General features: G+C 37.5%; 1 protein-coding gene and 1 non-coding gene across 7 annotated transcripts in view; one reads left to right on the top strand and one right to left on the bottom strand.

Moving 5' to 3' along the window:
• The window catches only part of ACAP2 (ArfGAP with coiled-coil, ankyrin repeat and PH domains 2), a 132226-nt gene that overhangs the window by 15325 nt on the left and 90300 nt on the right, over nt 1–26601 (top strand). The gene's annotated exons all lie outside the window — the stretch shown is intronic.
• Nucleotides 10266–10339, bottom strand: TRNAT-GGU (transfer RNA threonine (anticodon GGU)). The gene has a single exon. It is a non-coding gene; the product is annotated as a tRNA-Thr (tRNA).

Below are 26601 nucleotides of genomic sequence, written 5' to 3'. Positions count from 1 at the left end.
TTGTTTTTTCTTTGAGGTCTTATGTGCTGGCTAAGAGCCACCTCAGTTTTTATAATATCTGAAAATGTCTTTGTTTTTCTTTGATGTTTGAGGCTGTTTTCCAAAGCAGAATAGTAGGTTGGCTTTTTTTTTTTAAGTACAATGCATTTCTTTGTCTTTTGTTTGTTTTTTATGTCTTTATCATTGGTTATAAGTTTATAAGTTGTTATTGTTGTTCTTTGGAGGACAATGTATCTTTTTTCTCCTAACTGCTTTTAAGATTTTTTTTCCCTTTGCCTCTGGTTTTCAGCAGTTTTACTATATGTTTAGGAGTGGTTTCTGTTGCATTCGTCCTGCTTTGGGTTTGTGATTTCTTCAGTATAGTATGGGGTTTGTATAGTATTTTTCATCAGCTTGCATGAGTAAAATTCCTGGTTATTATCTCGAAATATTGCCTCTGCTTCACTTCCTTTCCCCCTTCTGGGACTCAGTACTACATATGTTAAAATTTTTTTTGCCGTGTCCTATATTTCTCTTATGTTCTTTCTGAAATGTTATGCTTCATAGAGAATTAGAATATTTTTTGTTGACCTATGTTCCTGTTTATCAAGCTCATCTGTTGTGTATAAACTGCTGTTAAACCTATCTGTGGAGTTCAGCTGTATTTGTCTCTTTGGGAAATTTCATTTGATTTTCTTTTTTATAGATTCTTGTTCTTTGGTGGAAATTGCCAACTTTTCATCTGTTTCTTTCATGTTTTTCTGTAGTTTCATGAGTAACACCACTTTTAGTCCCTATCTAATGAAACCTTTTCTATATTTTTTAAGTTCTTTCTTTCGGTGGGGCCAGTTTTTGATTTAATGCTGTACATTGTATATGAAAAATTGTAGATTCTAAGTTACCTTTGTTAGGTAGATAGAGTAGCATATGATCTTCTTAAATCTAATCACGGAGTAAATTTTATTAGTTTCCTATTGCTGCTATAACAAATTATCCCAAACTTAGTCTAAAACAGTACAAAGTTATTATAGTCCTGGAGGTCAGAATTTCAACACAGGTTTCACTCAGCTCCAGTCAAGGTGTTGTGAGGACTGTGTTCCTTTTTAGAAGGTCCGGGGAGAGTCTGTATTTTCTGCCACCTCCAGTTTCAAGAGGCTGCCCGTGTCCCTTGACTCCTGGTCCCTTTCTGTCTTCAAAGCCAGCATTGACTGTGCCACTCGCTGTTCTTTCTCTCTCTTTCCCGTATAAGGACCCTTGTAACATTGGGCCTACTCAGATAATTCCGGGGTAATCTCCCTATCTTAAGATCAGATGATTATCAATCTTAACTGTATTTGCTGCCTTCATTTACCTAACATACTCACAAGTTCTGGGGTTTTGGATGTTGACATCCTTGGGTGGCCATTATTCTGTCTACTACATTCCACCGTCTGGCTACCAAAGATTTCACCCCTGTCTCACATGCAAAATATATTCACCCCGTTCCAACATCCCCAAAAGTCTCAACTCAGTGGGATTGCAGTATTGCCAGAGATCTAGTCTATGTTCATTAGTTTACACATTACCTTCTTATAATCCAAGTGCAAATTTATAATTTATAGTAGCTTTACTATTTTTTATTTAGTAATATGTACACATTTTCAATATTGCTAGGAAGGCTTTATGATTTTAAGATATTGTTGTATTATATGTTCTATGAAGATGTTACAGCATAACTCTTATTGCTTATTCCTGTTTTAGATGTCTTGTCCCCCTACTTTTCTGGTTATAGATAATATGATAACTAACCATCTCATGTTACTTATTTTTTTGAGGAGTATAGAAAAATGATCTTGTAGAATATCCCGCTTTCTGAATTTGATCGTTTCTTCTGGGTAGATTCAGTTGAAACAGTTTTGGCAAGAATACTCGTAGGTGGTGATGTAATATGTCATTTCCATCAGGAGTCATTTCCATCAGAAGTTTGTCTTCCTGTGGACAATGCAGAGTTTGATCACTGGTGCCATAGGTGGGGAGCCAGGGGGAAGGAGAAACTTGTATATCAGAGGAGGCAAGGAGCTTGATCTTCAAGGAACAAAAAGAAGGCTGGTGTGGGCTGGAGCAGCGTGAGCGAGAGAAAGAATGGTTGGTAGGAGATGGGCACGGAGGGACCAGGTCGTGTTAGGGCTTCTAAATCATCCATCCTAAGAAGTTTGGATTTTATGCTTAGTATCATAGAAAGCCATTAGAAAGCTTTTAACAGTGGTGAGAAATGGTAAGGCGTATATTTTAAAAATACTTGGATTACTGTTTAGAAAATGGGCTGTAGAGGGGTGAGAGTGAATATAGAAAGACTAGTTAAGGAAGCCATTGCAGGAAACTACTTGCCAGGCCAGGCAAGAGATGACTGGGGACACTGTGAGATAATATTTGTGGTAGAATCAATAGGAATTGTTGTTGAATTTTTTCATAGGGAAGAATAAAAAATGACATTTTTGGCTTTAACAACTGGTTATATGGAGGTATTGTTTACTAATAAGGAGAAGGCAAGGGAAGAACAGGTTTTTGTTAAAAATTAATTGTTCTCTTTTTGTACTTGTTAAATTTGAGATACCCAAGTGGAGTAGACACCCAGGTAGAGCCGGTAAGTAGAATTGGCACTTCTGTGTAGCCTTCTGTAATTTTACCTTACAAACTGATGTGATGCCATCCCATTCTTCCTTTTAGACTATAAACTCTGGTACAGAGACCATCAGTTCTTCGTATCCTTTCACTCTTAATAATTCCTTGCATATAATGGTTCAGTTATAGACTTTTATTGCCAAAAATTACTTTAATAAAATAGTCATTCTCCATTTTCACATAACATACTATAATTTTTATTTTAGGAGTTTTTTTTCTGTTAATTGTACTATTGAATTGCAAAATTGTAAGTAATACATGACAGCTGCTAGGGCTTGTTTATATTTTCTTTCACAGTAGCAGGTCCTCAATAATATCTGTTCGTTCAACATGGTTTCGTTATTAACGTTAGTGAGAAAAACTCAGTTTTCTGCTGGTGCCACTGTCAGTGTGGACTTCGCATGCCACGTCTCTGTGGGTCTTCTCTTCGTCCTCTGATTTCCTTCCACTGCACAAAGATGTGTGGGTGAGGGGAGTTTGCATGTCTTAGTTGTCGCTTTCTGAGTGGCTGTGGGTGTGAGTGCGCTCTGATAGAACCGTGTCATGTGTAGGTTGGTTCCTGCCTCGCATCCTGAGCTGCTGGGACAGGTTCAGGCCACCCGGGACCCTGAACTGGAATAAGCCGGTGGGACAATAATGATTTTAGTTGTTTTTATTCATCTTTCTTAAATGTGTGTATAGCTCACATTTATTTTATTGTTTAATATTAGAAATGTTTTGGGTCTTTATTTAGAAGTTTGGTGATGTTTTTGTGACCAAAAATATGCTGTAGGAACTTAACTCATTTATATTAATTAGCCTACAGTAAAACTGGTGGTGTTAGACATTTCCCTTAAACTTGCAGTTTCCAAGAACCTACTGACGACATTAAATGAGGACTTACTGTACCTAAGTCAAACCAAAATCTTTATGTCCTTTTGCATAGTTGTTAAAGTGCTTGAGTGACTCTTACTAGTATGTTTCTAGGCTACAAGAATATATATGAGGTTTCTAAGGAAATACTATACGCATATTTAATTTCACAAACAACTATTCAGAGAATTAATGCTTATTATAGTTGTGTAGAAAAATTTAAAAAGGTCTCCTATCCTGCCACCTTGATAAATTCTTAATTTTTTAATTGACTGTCTACTTAGAAAATCTGAGACGGGGCCGGCCCAGTGGCTCAGGCGGTTGGAGCTCGGTGCTCCTAACTCCGAAGGCTGCCGGTTTGATTCCCACATGGGCCAGTGTACACACTGTTCCCCAATAAAGTCCTGTTCCCCTTAAAAAAAAAAAGTGATGAGAGTAGACAGCACTTAAAAAAAAAAAAAAAGAAAATCTGAGACAGTTTTTTTTTAAACTGTTTTCCCTGGACCACCTAACTCAGAATGAGGTATTTGAAAAAAATGTAACTAAGGTTTCTTAAGTGGTTATAAAATAATTGTTCTTAAGATTCTTTTAGGGGCCGGCCTGGTCGCTCAGGTGGTTAGAGCTCCATGCTCCTAACTCCGAAGGCTGCCGGTTCGATTCCCACATGGGCCAGTGGGCTCTCAACCACAAGGTTGCCAGTTCAACTCCTCGAGTCCCGCAAGGGATGGTGGGCTCTGCCCCCTGCAACTAAGGTTGAACACGGCACCTTGAGCTGAGCTGCCTCCCGGATGGCTCAGTTGGTTGGAGCACATCCTCTCAACCACAAGGTTGCCGGTTCGACTCCCACAAGGGATGGTGGGCTGCGCCCCCTGCAACTAGAAACGGCAACTGGACCTGGAGCTGAGCTGCGCCCTCCTCAACTAAGACTGAAAGAACAACTTGAAGCTGTACAGCACCCTCCACAACTGAGACTGAAAGGACAACAACTTGACTTGGAAAAAAGGCCTGGAAGTACACAGTGTTCCCCAATAAAATCCTGTTCCCCTTCCCCAATAAAATCTTTAAAAAAAAAAAAAAATTCTTTTAGCAATTCCAAAATCATTGGAATAGGTGTGTTTTTCTAAGGTAATCTTTTAAGTGCACATTAATTTGGAGATACATGATCTTAAAATTTTTATCTGTGTTTACTTTTAAGTCATGTTCTGGTTATCTATTGCTCTTTAACAAACCAACCTAAAATTTAGTGACCATTTTATTTTGCTCATGACTGGTGGCTCAGGAGTTTGGAAAGGCCTTGGCTGGGTGGTTCATCTCTGATCCATGTTATGACATTGGGTGACTGAGGCTGAAAGATCTACTTCCAACATGGCTTGTTCATTCATGTGTCTGATGCCCTGGTGCCTTGGTCTTTCTGTCCTTTCTTCACATGGCATCTCATCCTTCTGGGCTTTTCCATACGTCCCGGGCTTTTCACAGCACATTAGTGTTAGGGTAGTTACACCTACAGGACTGCTCACTTTTAAGGACAGGAAGTTGAAACTACCAGGTCAGTTAAGGGCTAAGCTTGGAAAGGCACAGCATCGTTTCCGCTGTATTCTGTTAGAGCAGTTGTGGGGCCACCCAGATTCAAGGGAGTAGAGAAATAGACTGCTCCTTGATGGAATGGCAAGGTCATGTTGCAGAGGACCATGTGTGGCCGTCTTTAGAAAATACAATCTGCTGTACATTATGTCCAAAAGTGCCTTGGAAATCATGATGAAGAAAATTACTAAGATGCAATAAAATTGAATATTTAAAGCTAAAGTGAGCCACTTTTGCCTGTCAAAGTGGCAATTTTAAGAGTTCCCGTTGCTGGGAAAACTTTAGGGAAACCGTCCTTGATACTGCTGGAAAGAGTGTGGTTTGGCAGCGCTTTTTCAAAAGAAAAAGTAGTAAACTATCTCAGAATTTAAAAATACATCTACTGTGTTTTAGCATTTTTACATCTAGGAATTTCTCCAAAGGAATAATGGGAAAAGTATGCAAAGTTATATTAGCAAAGATATTTATCAGATTGTTTATATATAGGAAAAATTGTGCAAAAAGAATGTTGGCTAAGTATAATATTATTTAGCTACTAAAATACAGTGATAGCTGATACTTAGAAAGTGCTTAGTATATACTGGTGCGATTCTGAGCACTTTATGTCACTTGTGCGGCCAGGGTAGGCCACTCTTAGAAAAGCCTCTTGCTTGGTTTAATGCTCTGCTGTTGCTATTTTGAAATTCTTAATTTTTAAACAAGAGGCCCTATTTTTGTTTGTTTGTTTGTTTTGTACTGGTCCCTGCAAATTACATTGTCATTTCTATGTTAACTAAGTTTTTACATTTTCAAAGGTTGAGGAAAAAACCTAAAAATAATTTCATGACGCATGAAAATAATACAAAGTTTAAATTTTATTGTTTATAAATAAAGTTGTATTGGACCCCAGCCTTGTTTATTTATTTACATATTATCTATGGCTGCTTTTTTGCTATAATAGCAGAATTAAGTAGTTGGAACAGAGATGTATGGCCCTCAAAAGCTTAATATTGACTGTGTAGCTGTTTATGGAAGGTTTGCTAACCCTTGCTACAAACCATGGGCTTTCCTAAGAGAACGAGGCTATAGTCACGTGCTGCATAACTGACGTTTTGTTCAGCGATGGACCTCATTCCGATGGTGGGCCCCATAGGATTATAATGGACCTATGACCTAGTGACGCCTTAGCTGTTCTAATGTCATAGTGGCATTACTCACCTGTTTGTGACGCTGGTGCAAACAAACTGGCTCCACTGCCAGTCGTGTTAAAAGTATAGCACATACAGTGTATACAGTACGTAATACCTGATAATGATAGCAAATGACTATGTTTCTGGTTTATGTACTGATTATGCTATACTTCTTATAGTTATATTGGACGGTGTTCTTTCTACTTCTAAAAACAAAGTTTGCTGTAAAACCACATGTCGTGTTACTCCAACAGCCTCATACAGCTCATGTTTAATGCATCTCTTGATTGCAGCATTTTCTCTTGTGCTTGATTTCACCTCATGTTGTTTTGTGCAGTAACGTGCTGTGCAGGCTTGTAGCCCAGGAGCAGCCGGCTGCACCATACAGCCCAGGGGCATAGCGGGCAGGAGAGCAAGAGCTGTGGGTTGGTGTGAGTGCGCTCGGTGATGTTTGCATGATGAAGTCACCTAACGATGCATTTTTCAGAATGTATCCCCATTGTTAGGTGGCGCATGACTGTAGGGATCTCAATTTGTGGGAATAATGTTCACGATGTATTGTGTGAGAAAAAAAGTGGGATAAAGAGTATAATTTAGAGTGTCTGACACTGCATATGTCAAAAGGGTTATATATTAAAATGTATGGAAAGATCATTATATTTTATCTTATATTATAGTAAAATAAAACCGGGTCTTATATTAATTTTTGCTCCAAGAGATGCATTAGAGCTGATGGTCCGGGTAGGTCTTATTTTCGGGGAAACGCGGTATATACATACAGCAGGTACATTTTTTCTGAATCATTTGATAGTTCACTATGTATTTGCTAAAAATAAGGACATTCTCTTTCATAAGCATATTTATAATACAGTAATTTTCCCAAATGTGCCAATAATATCTATAAAGGAAAAATTCAGTTTTCCTCCTGCTGTGTAGGGAAAATCCCAGCTCTTTCCTACTATGTCTCTCTTCCCTGAATGTCTCTTTTACTCTAATGAAGCCAAATGAAATTCCATAGAACACTTCATTTCGGACACTTCTGGTCATGGAACGTGTGGGTGCTTTTTTTTTCCTCTCAACAAGAAGCAAGTCTCCTGTACTAGCTACAGTTAAACTCAGTTCTGACACACTCCACTTGGATAGCTTCAGCTTTCACAGGTTAAGGGCTTAGTCCCACAAGACTGCCCTTCCCCACCCCCACTTCAGATGCCATTCGCAAGTTCACCATATCCCACTGTGCTTTTGACTCCACAGCTGTGGCTCAGAGGGTCCCATGAGCCCCTCCTCAGGTCCGATGAATTTGCTAGTGGGGCTCATAGAAACTCAGGGAAACACTTCCGTTTATCAGTTTATTAAAGGATATGAAAAAGGATATAGATGAATAGCCAGATGAAAAGATACATAGGGCGGGTCTGGGAGCTCCTGGAGCACAGGAGCTTCCGTCCCCCCGTGGAGTTGGGGTGCCTCACCCTCCAGGTGTGGATGTGTTCACCCACCTGGATGCTCTCCGAACCCTGTACAATTGGGATTTGATGGAACATCCTCACGTGGCCGTGATCAATTATTAACTCCATTTCCAGCCCCTTTCCCCTCTCTGGAGAAGGGAAGGAGGGGCCGAAAATTCCAAGGTTCCAGTCATGGCTTGGTCTTTGTGGTGACCAGCCCCTTCCAGGAGGCACCCAGAGTCACCTCATTAGAACAAGAGGTGCTCCTAGTGCTCTTATTACTCAGGAGATTCCAAGGGTGTTAGGAGCTCTGTGCCAGGAACCAGAGGCAGAAACCAATATGTATCTTTTTTATTATCATCCAATCAAGGTTCATGAGGTGGGTTGCTTTTTCATTACCTTTAGCTGATTATATGTTCTTGATTCTTTGAGTCCGTCAACTTTCACTGGGGCCACTTAACCATTGAGAAGGGACTGGGTTATTCGGAGAGGTCTCGGTCACATGTGAGGCTTTGCATTGGGTAAGATTTTTTGTATGTCATGTTATGGATTTTGGTCGTTCAACCAGTGAGAAGCTTTTAAAGAGATGTGACATGCTCTAATTTGGATAGTATAGATAGCATTAGCTTTAAAAAAATTTTTTTTTATTGGGGAATATTGGGGAACAGTGTGTTTCTCCAGGGCCCATCAGCTCTAGTTGTCCTTCAGTCTAGTTGTGAAGGGCGCAGCTCACTGGCCCATGTGGGAATCCAGCCGGCAGCACTGCTGTTCAGAGCTCACGCTCTAACCAACTGAGCCATCCGGCCGCCCCAGCATTAACTTTTGAAGCAAAATATTGTAGTGTATAACAATTGGGTACAAAATGATATATTGAACAAAACTGTGAAAAATACATTTTTGAGACACTCTTGGAAAGTCAAACATGAAATAGGTATGAGATTATTAAGGAATTATTGTTATGTGGGATAATGATAAAGAGGTTCTGTTAAATTTTTTATTATAGATCAATAAAATAATACAACATCTGGGTTTGCTTTAAAGTACATCAGTGAAAAAGGGGTAGGACTATATGAAATAAGCATGGCAAAGTTTTGAAAATTATTGAAGCTAGGTGATGAGTATATGGGAGTGCATTGTACACTTCTATTTTTATGTGTTTGATTCATTTCATAAGAGGTTAAAAAGACATAAACCACTGACACCTGATTTTTTGACATGAAAAATGCAATAGAATGGTACTTGTATGTGAAAGTGGTCTGGGCATTCAAAACTTCTGTTACTTTCTAGAGTTGTTTTATATGTAGTGTGAAGATATATATCTCAAAATAACTTACGTCTAAACATTTGATTAGAAAAAGGATTTGTAGCAAAAATATTATATGTTTCTGAATCTCTTGAAAAAAATCTAACATTTAAGGTTTTAAGAAATACTCTTGCTTTTACAGTGTTTATTTAAAAACTGCAGTCTTTTAAGTATGGCAGAAAGCTAGCTATGACAACAGAAAAAATCTGCACAAATTACAAAACTGTTTAATTCAAACTGCTACTCACAATTGTAGAACACTATTATGGGGATTTTTTTGCTTATCAATCAGCTATTGTGTTAAGTTGTGTGTAATCTTTCCTGTGACTCCAGCACTAATGCATTACTAGGACTGCTTTACTATGATTCCCAGAGTTCTAAACAATGGCGTCTCTTTTGATTTGAGTCCAGCAGCTGTATTCTGGCCACAGGTGCTGGTAGCCATCATTGGAGTAAAATTATGACAGTGTTTTGAAGGTAGAGTTTGAATCTAAGAAGTTAATCGATGATATGGTGTCAAGGCTTTTTGCCCTCTATATTAAGAATATTCAGTTTTCTTTTTATTTTAATATTTAATTGAGTTTCTGAGACGCCATCCATGAAGTCACATAAGTTATTTATTTATTTATTTATTTATTTATTTATTTATTTATTTAGGTAATTTTTAACCAGAGGTGCACATCAGAATCGCTTGGTGAACTTTTTCCCAAGTACCTTTGTTGGACTTTGCTCTGACCTACTGACCCAGAACTTTTAGGGGAGAATGGGACTCACAGGCATAGATACTTTGGAAAGGCTTTTTAGGTGATTTGGTTGTGAACTTTTATTCAAGGACTACTGTTCTAAGAATGTCAGAATTCTTCTTTATTACATGTAAACAGATAAGATGTTTAGTCCTCTATCTTTTTAACTTAATGATTACAAGGTAATATAGTTTCCCACTGGCTGTCTCTAACTCCATTCCTTATTCTGTCTCTCTGGAACAAGTAAATCATTCAAAATTGTGATGGATAGCCATTAGTGATTTTTTAGCAGGTGAATGATGTGATAATATTTGTATCCCACTTACTAGTAACAAAATGATTGTGTCACACCTCAGACTGATCTCAGTAACCACCCCCTGTAGACAGTTTCATTGTAGCACTTTGCTAGAAACCCGTTCCCTGCCCAACCCAGTGCTACCTGCTATTATTGTATTGTATTAATAGTCTTCCTGAGATACTCATTTCATCATTTTTACTTTTTTTCTTTTTTTAAGGAGGGTGCAGCTCACAGTGGCCCATGCGGGGATCGAACCGGCAACCTTGGTGTTACCAGCACCACCCTCTAACCAACTGAGCTAACCGGCCACCCCATTTTCACTTTTATACACAAAAATTCATAGTCTTTAAATTGCCCCCCTTGAGGTAAACTTTGCTAAGTCCTTCTAAAATACTCCCTCCTGTGTCTTCTACTCTCTTTTTCTTTTTTCATGTCACCTAAACATTGCCATAGGACTGCAATGCCCTTCTGTCTTTAAAAAAAAAAAATTATGAAACTTAATTTTTTTCTTATACAAGTTTTAAAAGCAATTTACAATATAAAAATTTAAAGTAAAATCTAAGTGCTAACAACTTATGTGTGTGCTTTCAGACGATTTGCTATTTATGCTAACATGCATATTTTTGCATGAATAAGGTTAGATCATATTAAGTCTGCTGCACTTGGCTTTTTTTCACTGAATATAATATTCATATTTCTTTGTCAGTCCAAACAGATCTACCTTACTCTTGAAATGGCTGCATGCTCTTTAAAAGGCTGTGTACTAATTATTGAATGGTAATTTCATTAATCAGTCCCCTGATGAGTTTTTCCTTTCTAATTTATTTGTTCTATGACCTTCCCTCTCTACTCCTGGTGTATTTGCCCTGTTGTATCAGTAGCATAATACCTAAAAGGATCATCATAATTTTTGTCAGACAGGTTATACACTTAAAATTTTAGAAGATATTAATTTTTCTCCAATAAAAGAAAAATGAGTGAAGACTAGTCCAACCAAATATTAGTGCTTTTTTCTTTTCTCTCTCTCTCTCTCTCTCTCTCTCTGTGTGTGTGTGTGTGTGTGTGTGTGTGTGTGTGTGTGTATCATAAAGAAGTAACTATTTTTAAATAGGGTTTTAAATCAGGAACAGATATTTAATTTTGTCATTTGCTTTCTTATGATCTGAGACTCAGTCAGTTGGGACTGCTATATCAGAATACCACAGACTGGTGGCTTAAGCAACACATTTATTTCTCACAGTCCTGGAGGCTGCAAGTCCAAGCTCAGAGTGTCAGCAGGGTGGGGTTCTTAATGACGGCCTTCCTGGTTTACAGAGCAAGCAGCTCTGGTCCCTTTATCTCCTTATGAGGGCACTAATCCCATAATGGGGCTCCACCCTCATGATCTAATCTAACCCTAATTATCTCCCAAAGGCCCTACTTCCAAATACAGTCACATGGGAGAGTAGGGTTTCAACATACGAATTTTGGGAAGATACAAACATTTAGTCTATAGCAGAGATAATCATGTTGCTTTTCTTCTTTGACCCATTATCGTAGTAAATTCAGTTAATGGATTTACTAATATTTAAATATTATTACAGTCCTATAAGTAATCTTGATTTGGTCATAAATTTTGAAAACATACCTAGATCTTGTTTATTAATATTTTATTTATGATTTTGTATTAATATTTGTAAGTTATAATGAGCTATTGTTTTGTCTTAGGTTGTTTGATAATAGTGTTATATTGACTTTTTAAATGAAAAAAAAAAAAGAGACAAAAACAAATGCCCAGTTCTTCATGCTCTGGTATAGTTTGATCTTGAAATTATTTGTTCTTGAAGTCTTTATATAACTCACCTACATAGAACCTTTCTGACTGCCACTCTTTGGTAATTCATCTCACCAAAAAGTATCTCTTTGGGTTGAATTGTGTTTCCCCAATAGATATGTTGAAGTCCTAACCCCAGTATCTCAGAATGTAACCGTATTTGGAAATAGGGTCACAGCAGGTGCCATTAAGTTATGATGAAGTCATACTGGAGTAGGGTGGCCCCTTGATCCATTGTAACTGGTGTCCTTACAAGAAGACAGAAGACAATGTGAGGACAACACACAGGGAGAAGCCCGCCATGTGATGACAGAGGCAGACACTGGAGTGTTGCAGCTGCAAGCCTGGAATGCGTGGCCACCACCAGAAGCTAGAAAGAGGCAAGGAAGGATCCTACCCTACAGGTTTCAAAACCTTGATTTCAGACTCTAGGACTGTGAGAAAATAAGTTTGTTCTAGGTCGCCCAGTTTGTGGTAATTTGTTATGGGAACGCTGGGAAACTAATATAGTATATGTTTTACTCAGGCTTTCAAATTTGCATTACAAAGGATCATGCAAAATATTGTGGATAGCTTGTCTTCTTCATTCATAATTTTTAAATTGATGCTTTCAGCTCTTTATATTGTTAACATGGTGTCCTATAATATTTTTTATCTACCCCCCAAGTTAGTTCTGAGTTTATTCTTTTTATTGTATCTGACGTCTTCATAATTCTACTTTTCTGAGAAAAGCAAAGTAAATCTAACTTTTTGAGTTCATTTACATTATTTTGTTTAATATTCAGTCCTAAGAGTAGAAGTTTTTCTTTGAGTTTAGCTTTTGTTAGAGTTGTTAAAAAACAAAATTAAACCAAGTAAATAATGGAGCTCAACTTGGCTTTATTAAACAAATCATGAAAGTCACAACGTTTCATCTAGCAACAGAAGGGCACCCTAGGGGTTGTACAAGTGGAGGGTTTTATAGGCAGAAGGGTGAGGCAAGGGAGCTATTAACAATAGAAAAGGAAGGATCATTTTTCAGATCAGGGTATCTTTTGTGGGGAAGGGAATGGCAAGGGTTTTTATCCTGCCAAATACCTTTTCTTTCTATGGGAAGTGAAGTGCAGGGAATAGAGTGGGTCCATGTGACCTATTACCTGCACAATTAGATCCGGTATTAAATTGTGGGGGAGGAAGACACTTGGCTCTACCCTCAAGGTTCTTTCAGTTGGTCTATAATCAAATAAACGAGATGGATTAACAAGAGAAAATAACCAACTCTGATTATGTATATATGTAAGGGAAACCCACATGCATGCCCCAGTCAGAGACCCCACATACACAGAGGTTCAGAGACAGAAAGGGAAAACGAAGTATATATGACATTCTGAGCTAGGGATGAGGTAAGATGGCTCACTCCTTGCGGCTTCAGAGGGTCATTGCAGGATGATGAGAAGAGCAGATGGTCAGTAATTGGATGTTTGCCCTGCCCTATAGATAAGTGGTAAAAGTTATTTCTGGTGATAACTCTTATTGTGGGCAAGGCTCCTAATTGATATTCTTTAAGGAAGAGGTATAAAAGTTTCTTGTGAGTCTGCAGAGTCTTGCTTGCCTTCAGCACAAAGTAATTCACATGCCAAAGTGGTACATCTCGGGGAGGCCTGTTCTGAACCTCTACAAAATCTCGGTTTGGTATCATGGGCTTTTAGCATGAGTGATGCCATTTTGGGCCTGTGGCTTTCTCTTTAAAAAAGTTCACGGATTTTGATGTGAAATATTTTTATTTATCATGTATTGTTATTGTAGTTTTGATTTTCTCAACACTGTTTAGGAGAAAAATTTAAAAATTCTTAAGTGATTGTGATTTTTTTTTGTTTACTTATGTTTAATTTCATTACATTGTGGTTAGTGTGATTGGTTCTATTTCTGCTTTATGAAACTTAATGAATGTGAGGATTAATCAGTTTTTTAAAGTGGTCCGTGAACGTTTAGATAGGAGGTATATACTCTGTTTGCAGGATATAAGTCTTAGTTGATAGCTATATGTCTGTGTGTCTGTTGGATCAGCCATATTAATGATCTTATTTATTATTTAGTTCCTCTGCATCAGAGCTTACAAACTGGCGAACATGGTCTAATTTGGCCCATTGACATATTTTGCTTGCCCTGCATTGTGTTGACCTGCATAATGTTAAAAATTAACATTGATTAAAAAGTTGCCAACGTTTAAAAATTTGGAGATCTTATATACATATATGGATTTTCAGTTTCCTCAGAAAGTCTTATTTCAGCTTCCCAAGCAGGTCATACTCTCTCTTGCCTCTAGGCTTTGAACAGGCTGTTTGTTGCCTTTGCCTGAAAGGCTTTCTCCACTCCCTTTCCCTAGCTTACTCCTATTCTCATGGGAGTAACCCTTTGTCTCATTGTTAATATCATGGCCTCCTAGACGCCTCCCTTCATCTCTCAGGACTAGCTAAAGAAAATGTATGAATGGCAAATAAGCATGTGAAAAGACGCTCAACTTTTTAAAGTTATGTGGGAGAACAAATTAATAACACACTGATAGGCCGCTACAAACCTAGTATAATGGCTAAAATGAAATAGACTGACTATACTGAGAACTGGCAAGTATGTGGAGCAGCTGGAATTCTTGTACCCCACCAGTGGCTATGTAAAATGGCAAAACCATTTTGAAAAACAGTTTGGTAGTTTCTTAAAAAGTTATACATACCAAACTTACCAGATGAGGCAGCCATTCCACTCCTAGATATTTACTATGAGAAAAGAAAGCCAGTGTCCATAAAAAGACTTGTACATGAATGTTTATAGCAGCTTTATTTTGAATAGCTGAAAAGTGGAAACAACCCAAATATCCGTCAACAAGTGAGTGGATAAACAAACTGGTACATCTTAATACTAAATCAGTACCAAAAAGGAGTGAAGTATTGATAGATACTACAACATAGATGAATCTCAAAATAAGTATGCTGAGTAAAAGAACCCAGGTTAAAGAGTACATATTAATCCATTTATATACAATTCTTGGAAATTTAAATTAATGGATAGTGACAGAAAGTACCTGGGGAAGGGAGAGGCAGAAGGCAGAGGAAATTTTTTGGCTGATATGTTTATTACCTTGATTGTGGTGATGGCTTCATGGGTATATACGTAGGTCAAAACTGATCAAATTGTATACTTTAAATATGTGCAATATGTACAGTTTATTGTTAGGTCAGTTATACCTCAATAAATGTTAAAAAACACACACACCCATTCTAGAGAGTGTATAAGATTCCCATTATTATTACTCCCCAACCTCTATCAGGAAAAACTGCTTTTCTCTTGTCAAAGGTAAATGCTTCTTGTTGGGCTGGTTGTTTACATTTGTCAGTCCCTTGGCATCCAGTGGTACACTTCCAGCCTCTTTCTGCAGAAATATCTCCATTCCAGGATATAAAATAAGCCCAAGACAACTCTGAAATGGCTCGTGTTTTTTAAATAGGAAACACTCACCTTGGCCAGTTAGTGACACTGCAGCTACTTTGCAGTTGTAGTCTTCTGTTCTGCCTGCTGTCGTTGAACACTTCAGTCAAATGCTAGTCTTTAGATTTCTCAGGTAACCAGCCCACAGAGTCCCTAATCTCCAGTAGGCAGATAGGAAGCTTTCAGAGTGATATCCTTGAAACCCTTTTTACTAGGCTAAAGCTGAGGGTAAAGCACCAATCCATCCCTCTTGGATTTCAGAGTCATATTGACAACTCTCTCTAAAGAAATCCCTTTTCCACCATTTCCATCTCATCTTTTCCAGATCCGTCCCACCTTTTAAAAAATACTTGGAGGTGGGTGATCAGCTAAGTTTTGTAAAACTTCCTTTGCAGGTCTTGTCCATGTGATCTAGCACTTCATTTGGCATTATGGAAGCAGTTGGCGGATAGTACCTTTGAGTCTCAGCTAAGACAGACACAGAGGTTTATTTGGGTATCATGTTATATCCTTCCTGTTAATAGAACTTTTCTGAACTCTGATTTAGTTAAAAAATTTGTAGTTTGCTTGAGGTTAGTGAAATTATGGGAGCTCCACTTTTCATTTTGTCCTTATTTTCTGTCACTGGACATATATTTTTATCTATGGTATGGGGTTTTAGCCATTCCCTAGTTTCATAATAGGTGGAGTGTCCTATAATAATGGTTTCTTTTTATTAATGTTTGTAAATTTCAGGGAAGGAAGTAAACATTTACTGCCTCTCCTTTCATTGTCTCTTCTTTTTTTTTAAACTGAATTCTCCTTGCAGATGACATGATACTATATATAGAGAGCCCTAGAGAGCCCACCAAAAAACTATTAGAACTGATAAATGAATTCAGTAAAGTAGCAGGATACAAAATTAATATTCAGAAATTGGTTGCATTTTTTTATACACCAATAGCAAACTATCAGAAAGAGAAATTAAGGAAACAATCCCATTTACAATTGCATCAAAAAAAAGAAAATACCTAGGAATACATTTAACCAAGGAGGTAAAAGACCTATACTCGGAAAATTATAAGACATTGAAGAAAGAAATTGAAGATACAAATAAATGGAAGCATATACCATGCTCATGGATAGGAAGAATTAACATTGTTAAAATGTCCATACTACCCAAAGCAACCACCCAAAGTAATCTATAGAGTCAATGTAATCGCTATCAAAATACCAATGGCATTTTTGACAGAACTAGAACAAATAATCCTAAACTTTATATGGCATCACAAAAGATGCCAAATAGCCAAAGCAATCTTGAGAAAGAAGAACAAAATTGGAGGTGTCACCCTACTTGATATCAAATTAAAAGGCTGTAGTAATCAAAACAGTATGATACTGGCATAAAAACAGACATATAGATCAATAGAACAGAATAGAGAGCCTAGCAACAAACCCATGCCTATATGGTCATTTAATCTATGACAAAAGAAGCAAGAATATACAATGGGGAAAAGACAGTCTCTTCATCAAATAACTGACAGATACAGGCAAAAAAAAAAAGAAAAAGAAAAGAACCTAGACCACTTTCTTACACTATATATGAGAATAAACTCAAAATGGATTAAAGACTTAAATATAAGACCCGAAACCATAAAACTCCTAGAAGAAAACAGGTAGTAAACTCTCTGGCATTGTTCTTAGTATTATCTTTTTGGATATGTCTCCTCAGGCAAGGGAAACAAAAGAAAAAATAAATGAATGGGACTACATCAAACTAAATCATTTTTGCACAGCACAGGAAACCATCAACAAAACAAAAAAACGACCTACAGAATGGGAGAAGATATCCTCCAGTGATACATCTGATGAGGGGTTAATATCCAAAATATATAAGAAACTCATAAAATTTAACACCAAAACCACAAATAATCTGATGAAAAAATGTGCAAAGGACCTGAATAGACATTTCTCCAAAGAGGACACGCAGACGCCAATGGACATACGAAATGATGCTCAGTATCACACATCATCAGAGAAAGTGCAAATTAAAACCACAATGAGATATCGCCTCACACCTGTTAGAATGGCTATCATCAGTAAATCAACAAACAACAAGTGTTGGTGAGGATGTGGGGAAAAAGGAACCCTCCTACACTGTTGGTGGGATTGCAAATTGGTGGAGCCACTATGGAAAACAGTATGCTCGGAGCCTCCTCAAAAAAATAAAAAATAGAACTATATGAACCAACAATCTCACTTCTGTGTATTTATCCAAAGAAATCCAAAATACTAAAAAAGATATATGGATCCCTATGTTCATTGCAGCATTATTTACAATAGCTAAGATATGGAAACAATCTAAGTGTCCATCGATAGAGGATTGTACAAAGAAGAAGTGGTACATACTGGTAACCCCTGTATAACACGGCACTTCCATAACACGGTTCGAGAATTGGGGAAAACCCTCGTACAACATGGCATCCTAGAACACGGTTTCACTCTAACATGGTTTGAGAGTTAGAGAAATCCCTGAACAACACCGAGCATAATAAGAGCAAGAATTATCTCATTCGAAATTAGGGAAATCCCCCAACAACATGGAACGTAATAAGAGCTTTTAAGAGCAAAAGATACCTCATTTGAAATTTTTCATTCGAACGTGGATGTTGTATCAGATTTGACTGCAGAATTTTAAAATTTATTAGAATTTTAAATTCATTTTGTTCATGGAGTATTAAGTTTAGAGGATGAAGATATATTGTCAAAAAGAAAACGCCCTCCGTTAATGGTGCTTAGTAGTGATGAAGAAGAAAACATTATTTAGTACATAGTAATATGTTACACTTTTGATGAAAAATGCTTTAATAAAGATATTTGTCTTAATTATAAAAATATAATAGTATATTTAAAAAATTTTTGGAACCTAAGCCCATTTTTTGTACTAGTTCTTTGTTTCGTATAACATGGATTCGCATAACACGGCATTTTTAAGGAACCTAACAACCGTGTTTTATGGGGCTTATCTGTATATACAATGGATTATTACCCGGTTATAAAAAAGAATGAAATCTTACCATTTGTGACAATATGGATGGACCTAGAGGGAATTTTCTTAAGTGAAGTCAGACAGAGAAAGACAAATGCCATATGATTTCACTTATGTGGAATCTAAAAAAATAAATGAACAAACAGAAACAAATTTATAGGTACAGAGAACAAACTGATGGTTGCCAGATAGGAGGGGGATTGGGCGCTGTAACTTGGTAGTTACAAAATGGTCACAGGGATGTAAAGTACAGCAGAGGAAATACAGTCAGTAATATTGTAATAACTATATAGTGCCAGGTGGGTATTTGTAAGTTATATAAATGTCTGAGCACTGTGCTGTACACCTGAAACTAATATTATATTGAATGTCCAGTGTAATTGAAAAATAAAAAAAATAAAAATACCTGAAGTCTCCTTGTTAAAAGTCATCTAATCATTTCAGCCCGCACTGGCTTCCATCTTCCCTAAACTTCTGTAGAATTTATTTCTTACTAATGTTTTTTCTTTATATTTATTTAATGTTTTATTCTGTTGCATTTATCTATTTCCTTTCAAGTGCTTGAGTGGAATTGAGTTTGGTTTCTCTATTTTTAAAATAGGTTATCTTTGATATCCCCCAGCTGAGAGAGTCTAGGATTCTCAAAACCCTTTTGGGAGAAGTAGGGTAGGTGATATTATTTATAGTTTTATAGATGATGAATAAGTCAGATTTAAAGTGGTTGGCCATTATAAATTAATAATAGTAAGGATTAGAACACAGGATGTATCAACTCCATTCTGTTGTTTGGGTACTAGAAATTTTAAAATTTGCTTTCTACCAAGGAATGTTACTCCCCGCACCACCTTTGGTTTATTATTGCTGGAGTAGTAAGTAATGCAGGCATGGGGATTAAAAGTCTCAATTTTAGATTTTCTATATTCTCTGCTTTATATCATGCAATTGGAGTTATCAAAGTAATAAATTGTTCAGAAAGACGATAGTACCAATACATTTACTTGAACCCTGGGCTAATTGCTTAATTTTGCGTATATTTTTTCTGTTCTTTTTTGTTTTAACTGTACAGGCTGCAAAAGTATACTTTGAACAATGAAAAAAGGAGTATTTGAGTAAATTGCCTGTGTTAAAAGCTAATCATACCTCATGAAATTTCTTATTACATGTATCTAACTGGAGATTAAGTGAAATATTTAAGATATACAAGTATGTTGGGAAAGTTAAAAAGGAATAAAAACAGTAGAAAAGAAAGCTATCTTTTTGCCCTGACTACACTTTAACAGCCTTAATCACAGGGAAACCATTAATGTGGTAAGATTTATTGTGTATTATCAGCATAATTAAGGGGTCATTTATTTTGATTGCGAGTCTCTGAAAGGGTAACTAAATACCCCAAAGAAGGAAAAGCAACAGTCACCCTCTGTGCTTCCAAATTAACAGTGAAACACAAAAATCATTCCAGATGGTTCACCACTGAAAAGATTTTCATAATTTTTCTATCATAATCTATTCCAGACTTAGTGAGATTCCTCTTAAAGATACATTTTTGTGGCATGACAATACTTTTTCCCCCCAGGAAAACAAATATATGTTAGTTTGTTAGACAAATTTTGTGTTTCCAAGTTAAATAATAAGTCACATTTTAAGACTGAAAGTTGTGTCAGATGGACTCTAAGTGGAACAGTTCTTTTCCATTAACTTCCATCCATGGGCTTCTTCTCCCAAGTCTATGGCTGTGTAATTCTTTCTGCTCTTCTTTATTTGGAAATGTCTCTGGTCTTCCTTGAGAAATTCAGCTTGTTGAGTATGGTCAGAGGTGAATGCATTTTCTGATTATATTCCTGTGTGCCTTTTTCAGTTTATAATAGTTAGATCTGATTAAGTAGAAGATGGATATAATGAAAATTAATAAAATAATTAAGAAGGGCCTTTGAATGTTTATACATTAAATAAAGTTGGTAACTTTCCAGTATACCAATAAGCAGATGGAAATAAAAACATGGGAGAAATCCCATTTAAATTATTAACAAAGATATAAAATTAATAGAAATTAAGTCAACATAAAATACGTGGGTCTTTATAAAACAACAAACTGAACTTGATGATAAAAAGGAAAAATATGACTAAGGAATTGTGTATTGTCCAAGTGTAAATTTTTTCTAAATTAATTTATAAATTAATTTATAAATTTAAATGCAATATCAGTGTTCTGAAGGCTAGTAAACCTAAGAACAAATGTGCGAGACTAAAAGAAAATTTTGAAAAATAAGAGCAGTGAGGATGAAGTCCCTGTCAAATTTTAAAAGGAGTACCACGATTAACATGGTGTGGTATTGAGCCCAGAACTGACAGATTTGAAAGGAACAGAATTTTTAAAAATATAGAGACAGACTCTCAAATGTATGTAAGAGTTTAGAATACGATAAAGGTGATACTTGTAATCAATGGGAAGGGATAGTTACCTGAGAAATAATGAGGGACAACATGGTAATTACTTGGCGGGAAACAAAGTGGGATACATACACTTCTCCAGAATAAATTTGAGGCAGAGTATGATTTTGAAATTGAAATTGAAGCTATGAATGTACTAATACCATGTTTCTTTGAAAATAAGGCCTAGTCTTATACCATATTTCCCCGAAAATAAGACCGGGTCTTATATTAATTGTTCCAAAAGACGCATTAAGGTGTATTTTCAGGGGATGTCTTATTTTTTTCATGTACAGCAATCTACATTTATTCAAATACAGTCATGTCATTTCCTGGAACATCGTCATAACGGACTAAATGTGTTCCTCTGGCTGACAATCTTAACTGGGGCTTATTTTCGGGGTAGGTCTTATTTTCGGGGAAACATGGTAGAAAAAATATAGGAGCTATCTAGTATTTGGGATCAGAACTGCCTTTCTAAGGATGACACCAAAGACAAAAGCCTTAAAATGCATTTGACTATATACAAATATTACTCCCCCAATAAAATGAAAGATGGGAAAATATTTGGAATATGTAAAAGAAGTTTTAAACCCTACATATTTAGAGAGCTCTAAAAATGTCTTGTAGTTCCAGTTATATGAAATGTCCAGAATAAGCCAATTTACTGAGATTGAAAGTATATTGGTGGTCACCTAGTCCTGGGAGCAGGGGAAAGGGGAATGAGAAGTGAGTGCTTGGTGGGTATGAGGTTTCTTTTTGGGTGATGAAAATGTTCTAAAATTAGATTGTTTTTGGGGGTGGGTGCACAGCTCTATGACTATACTAAAAACTGTTGAATTGTATATTTTAAATGAGTATGATATTTGAATAATATCTTAATAAAGCTGTTAAAAGTTTTTTTATTGGAAACCTACTTTAGTAGAAAATAGGCTAATATCATAAATAGGCAGTTGAAAAAAGAAAAATATGCTTAGTAAACCTCATTTTTTTCACCTTTTGTATTAAGTGCGAATTAAATCAACACTGAGATGCCATTATTTTAAGTATTTCAATTGAAAAAGATTGAAACAGTTAATACCCAGAATATAAAGAGATGGGTATGTTCACATGTGGTTGGTGGGATTGTGAATTGGTTTAGCCTTTGCGGGGGTGGGGGGGTGGGGGGTGGCGAAACGGGGGGGGGGTTGGGAGGACTAGGAGGATAGATAATATATCACTTTATAACAAAAAGCCTTAAAATATTTATACTCATAAAACATTTCAGCAATTCCTCCTCTAGAAATTTATCTGAGGCTTTTCTTCTCCCCACTTAACAGTCTATTACAAATATCTCCATGCTATATAATATCTCAATATTTTGAGTAGCCTATACATATATACATATTAATATTTAGGGGTGGTATTTCTTACAGAACGTTTTTATAAGAATTAATGCTGTTATCTAGATATCTCATTTATCCATTTGTTGAGAGATGATTAAAAAGAACAATGTTGAGGATGGGTTTCAGAAAGGCTGGGCAACCACCCAAGAGCAAATTCATTACAAATTGCAAGAAATTGCAGTTTCTTTCCTTTTGAAGAAAGTTTAACCTGTTAAACCCTTGAGCTAGCTTTTGGAGCTTTAATGGTGAACAAGACTTAGTCTCTGCCCTCAGGGAACAATGGACACCTACGTTGCAGTGTGTAAGTGATACAATTGAAGGGAATTCTAGGAGCAGCTAAGAAAAATCTCTGTCTTGCGTAGGCAATTAAGGCTTCCCAAGTTAAGGAGGGTTTAAGCAGACAGGTGAGGGACAGGTAAAGAGGAGTTTAAGAGGAGAAGGGCTTCTGGTGGAGAACTGTGTGTGCAAAGGCCCAAGTATAGGTGAGCATGTGATGTGGTGAGGACAGAGGCATTACTAAGGGTCAGGTCATGGGACTTTTTAGTCACATTAAGGACTTAATAAACCTGAGCATAGTAGAGAGCTGCCTGAAAATGTTAAGTACGAGGTTGATAAATCCTGGTCATATTTTTGCTTGTTGAAGAACCTTTTGATTGCAATGCGTTGAGGTAGTTAATTCATTGGTGTGGGAGAGTCCGCTAGAAGGTAGTTGCTGAGAGGAGATGATGGTAGGCTTTAAGTAGCCCATAGAGATTGATCGAATTTAGGAGGTAGAATGATATAGGACATTGTGTTTGCTTGGATATGAGGGATGGGGGAGAAAGAGTCCAGGATGTTGGCCAGATTTATCTTCATCAACTGTGTATATCAAGTGTTGTTATTCACGGAGATAGAGACGAGCAGATTTGGTGGAGAAGATAATGCCCAGTTTTTGAGTTATGCATGGACCATTCAGGCAGATATTTCCAATAGGCAATCTGAATCTCTCAGAGAGACGTATAGGTTGGAGATAAAGATTTGAGATCTTGCTATTTATTTCAAATTGGTAAATAGGTCTTATAAATTGGGATGATTTCCTTTTATATTTTATGACAGATAAATATTAATTTTATGCTAAAACAATTGCTTACCAGATAACAGGCTATCTGAAAGTGTTTCGTTGGACATGTTTTTACGTCCAGTGATATAACTGTGAGAGTCAATCTAATAGATGCATGTTCTTTTTGTTTATTTTCAGTTTTCATGGTGTTTGGAATACTTTATGGTATTGAGCCCTCTGTCTGTGGATAGACATGTAAATTGGTGTCCTATTTTTCTCAGTGCTACTGTGTTCGTAGTGTTACTTTGAAATTCCTGTGCATGTCTCTGCACATGTGTGAGCTAGGGAGGAGAACTGCCAGATGGAGAAGGGTTACGTGCATCTTCAGTTTTACCAGACATTACTAAATTGCTCTATAAAGGGGTTATGCTAACATATACTCCCACTAGCTGTGTATGTGACTCTGTGTTTCAGATCCTGTCCTGTATTTGATATTGTCAGACTCTAAAATTTTTGCCAATCTGATACATATGAAATGGTATCTTGTGATTTTAAATTTGTTCCTTAATTGCTAGTGATGTTGAGCATCTTTTCATGTTAATAGTCCATTCGTTTCCTCTTCTATAAATTGCCTATTCATACTTTCTCCCTATTTTCTATTGCCTGTTTGCCCTTTTTGTTTCGATTTGTAGAATTTTTGTGTAGATGTGTACATCTTTGTCAGTGAAAATCTCTCCTCCAAACCTGTGGTTTATCATCATTTTTTTATGGCTCTTATTTTTTCCCACCCTAAAACTTCACTTTCTATGACTTGAGACTTAAAGTTTAGTGCGTCATAAAATATGCTTATCACTTTGGATATACATTTTTTTAAAAGAAAGTTGTTTTTATCTTTCAAACAGAAAAATCTATCAAATCAATGGTATTGAATGATCATATATTTGAAAGTATTTTAAAATTACAAGTGCTGACGATATAGACATCAGCAAGTGTTTTTTTTTTTTTTAAATAGACTTATTTTGTAGGGTAGTTTTAGGTTCACAGAAAACTTGGGCAGAGTACAGAGAATTCCCATATTTTCCCTGCCCCCACACACTTACAACTTCCTCTGCTGTCAGCATCAGGCACCAGAGTGGTACATTTGTTACAGTTGATGAATGTACTTTGACACGTCATTATGACTCAGTCCATCGTTTACATTAGAGTTCACTCTTGGTGTTGTACGATCTATGGATTTTGACAAATATATAATGACATGTACTGACCATTGTAGTAACATACAGAATAGTTTCACTGCCCTAAAAATTCTCTGTGCTCTTCTCATTCATCCTTTGTTCCTCTAAATCCCTGAAAAACACTGATCTTTTTACAGTCTCCATAGTTTTGCCTTTTAGAATGTCATATAGTTGGAATCATACAGTATGTAGCCTCTTCAGAAGGTCTTCTTTCACTTAGTACTACGAGTATGTATTTAAGTTCCTTTCATGACTTGTCATCGCTTGATAACTCATTTCTTTTTAGCGCTGAATAATATTCCATTGTGTGGATGGACCACAGTTTATCCATCACCTACTGAAGGAGATCTTGGTTGCTTCCAAGTTTCCGCAGTTATGAATAAAGCTGCTATATATGCATCTGTGCAGGTTTGTGTGTGGACTTCAGTTTTCATCTTATTTGGGCAAATGCCAGAGTACAATTGCTAGATTGTGTGGAAAGAGTAAGTTTAGTTTTGTAAGAAATCCCCGAACTGTCTTCCAAAGTGGCTGTGCCATTTTGCGTCCCCAGCGCAATATTGTTCCACATACCAGCATTTGGTGGTGTCAGTATTCTGGACTCTGGTCATTCTAATAGGTATGTAGTAGTGTCTGCCTCTGCCGCCACGGCCGCCTCCACGGCCTCTGGGGTCATAGCCACCACTGCTGCGATTGTAACCACCGCCCCGGCCGTGGCCCCCTCCGCCCTGCTGGCCTCCCCTGTAGCCACCGTCCCCACCAGTCTGGTCCTGACTGCCGTACGGCTCACACCCCGTCCACTGCTCCGGGTGCACTGGTTCTGCCGTCCGTAGCCTTGATGGGGATTATAGGAGCTTTGCTGCGGTGCATAGCCGTGCTGTCGGCCCCCATAGCCAGGCTGGGGACCCCCGCTCGGGAGCTCCCCATAGTTGCTCTGAGAAGCGCTCCCCTAACTTCCCGAGGTGCTGCTGGCCGGGGCCACGGTAGGAAGACTGCTGCCCGTAAGACGAGGAAGAACGCTGGCCGCCGCCACAGCCACCCGTTGAGCCATATCCCCGGGGAGCTGACAGCGCTACAGCCTGTGTCCTGGGTCCGTCCGCGAGAGCCGTAGCTGCTTGGCCAGAGTCGGAAGTGTCCGCTGACTGGCTGTCACCACCGTAACTCTCTGTCCATAGTGCTGATGGCTCTGCTGGGAATCGCCCTGTCCAGGCGGGTTGGGGTGGACCCCATAGCTTTGGGTTGCTCGTTGGGTAGAGTCGTTTGAGGCCATGGTGGCGCATGCGCCATAGCCCGATGCAGCGAGATTCCGCTACTACAGAGCACTGTCGCCTAGAGGGCTCAAGCATAGATTCTTAAGAGGTTGGTCAGCAGGTCTGTGTAGTATGTGATGTAATCCTTTACCATCATCCAGCTTAAGGGCCTCCCGGTGGCTCAGGTGGTTAGAGCTCCGTGCTCCTAGCTCGGAGGGCTGCGGGTTTGAGTTCCACATGGGCCAGTGGGCTCTCAACCACAGGGGTGCCAGTTCAATTCCTCCAGTCCCACAAGGGATGGTGGGCTGCGCCCCCTGCAACTAGCAATGGCAACTGGACCTGGAGCTGAGCTGCGCCCTCCACAACTAAGACTGAAAGGACAACAACGAAGTTGAATGGCACCCTCCACGGCTAAGATTGAAAGGACAATAGCTTGACTTGGAAAAATGTCCTGGAAGTACACACTGTTCCCCAATAAAGTCCTGTTTCCCTCCACAATAAAAATCTTAAAAAAAAAAACCAACTTACAAAAAGAAATTGACATCCAATATGAGTTGTAATGCAATGTAGTTGTTAATTATCTGTAAATACCTCCATGGTTTGACCTATAAATGTGTCTGAAATTGGTCAACACTAGGAATATGCCAGTCACAGGAAAAAGACTAAAGTTTAGAGATTAGCAAGGAAATAGCTAAATAAACCGTGTATGATATCTTTTTTTGATATGAAGAAATTATTTTAATTTTTTTTCTACTTTTGTATGGTGGTAAAATACATATAACAATAAATGTATTATCATAACCGTTTTTAAGTGTACAGTTCAGTGGTATTAAATACATTCATATTTTTGTGCAACTGTTATCATTCATCTCCAGAACTCTTTTCGTCTTGGAAAAGTGAAACTCTGTGCCCATTAAACAATAAGTTCTCCTCT

Source organism: Rhinolophus sinicus, linkage group LG01 (assembly GCF_036562045.2).
Source record: "Rhinolophus sinicus isolate RSC01 linkage group LG01, ASM3656204v1, whole genome shotgun sequence".
Taxonomy (NCBI): Eukaryota; Metazoa; Chordata; class Mammalia; order Chiroptera; family Rhinolophidae; genus Rhinolophus; species Rhinolophus sinicus.
The sequence above is the reverse complement of the archived record's forward strand: the minus strand, read 5'-3'. Positions and strand labels throughout refer to the sequence as shown.